Source organism: Otolemur garnettii, unplaced genomic scaffold (assembly GCF_000181295.1).
Source record: "Otolemur garnettii isolate 467f Iridium unplaced genomic scaffold, OtoGar3 scaffold00112, whole genome shotgun sequence".
Lineage (NCBI taxonomy): Eukaryota > Metazoa > Chordata > Mammalia > Primates > Galagidae > Otolemur > Otolemur garnettii.
In genome coordinates this window covers 4,107,086-4,108,105 of record NW_003852507.1, presented here as the reverse complement: position 1 = coordinate 4,108,105, position 1,020 = coordinate 4,107,086, and positions in this window count along the sequence as shown.

The following is a 1,020-nucleotide window of genomic DNA, read 5'->3' as shown; positions in this document are numbered from 1 at the left end:
CCCATGAGCCAGGACATTTACCTAAGGCTGTTGGTCAAGCTGTACAGGTTTCTGGCCACACAAACCAACTCTACCTTCAACCAGGTTGTGCTAAAGAGGTTGTTTATGAGTCGCACCAATCGGCCACCACTGTCTCTTTCCCGGATGATCCGGAAGATGAAACTTCCTGGCCGGGAAAACAAAACAGCTGTGGTTGTGGGGCCCAGCCACGACACTCTACCCAGGGGGACAGCTTGAGGTTGTCTCAAAAAAAAAAAAATCTGAAAATCTGTGTCACTTAACATATTAACAGACTGAAAAACAAAAACTAAATGACAATCTCAATAGATGCAGAAAATCAAAGGACAGAATTCAACATCTATTTATGATAATAACCCTCATGTGGCTGTTGTGCTGAGAACAGCCAGAAGGTGGGTGTAAGGGGAAGCAGGGAGACCAGTCAGAAGCCTTTCACAATTCCAGCTAGAGAAAGACCAGAGTGACAATTTCATCATAAAGATGGTGAGAAGTAGTTTCTCTCTGATTATTTTGAAGGTCTCTCTGATTATTTTGAAGGTAAGCCCAACAGCATTTGGAAATAGAATGACTATAGCGGCCAGGTATGGGGGCTCACTCCTATAATCCTCGCACTAGCACTCTGGGAGGCCTAGCTCATAGCAACCTCAAACTAGCACTCTGGGCAACCAGAGTGAGCAAGAGTGAGACCCTGTCTCTACTAAAAATAAAAAAACTAGCTGGGCACTGTGGTGGGTACCTACAGTTCCAGCTACTAGGGAAGCAAAGGCAGGAAGATCACTTGAGTCCAAGAGTTTGAAGTTGCTATGAGCTATGCTGATGCCATGGCACTTTACCCAGGCAACAAAGTGTGACTTTGTCTCAAACAAACAACAACAACAAAAACAAAAAATGCCTGTAGGGAGTGAGAGAAAAAGTAACCAATAAGGATGACTTTGATATATTTGGCCTGTGCAATTGGAAACAAAGTGAGACTCTTGTCTCAAAAAAGAGAAAGAAAGAAAT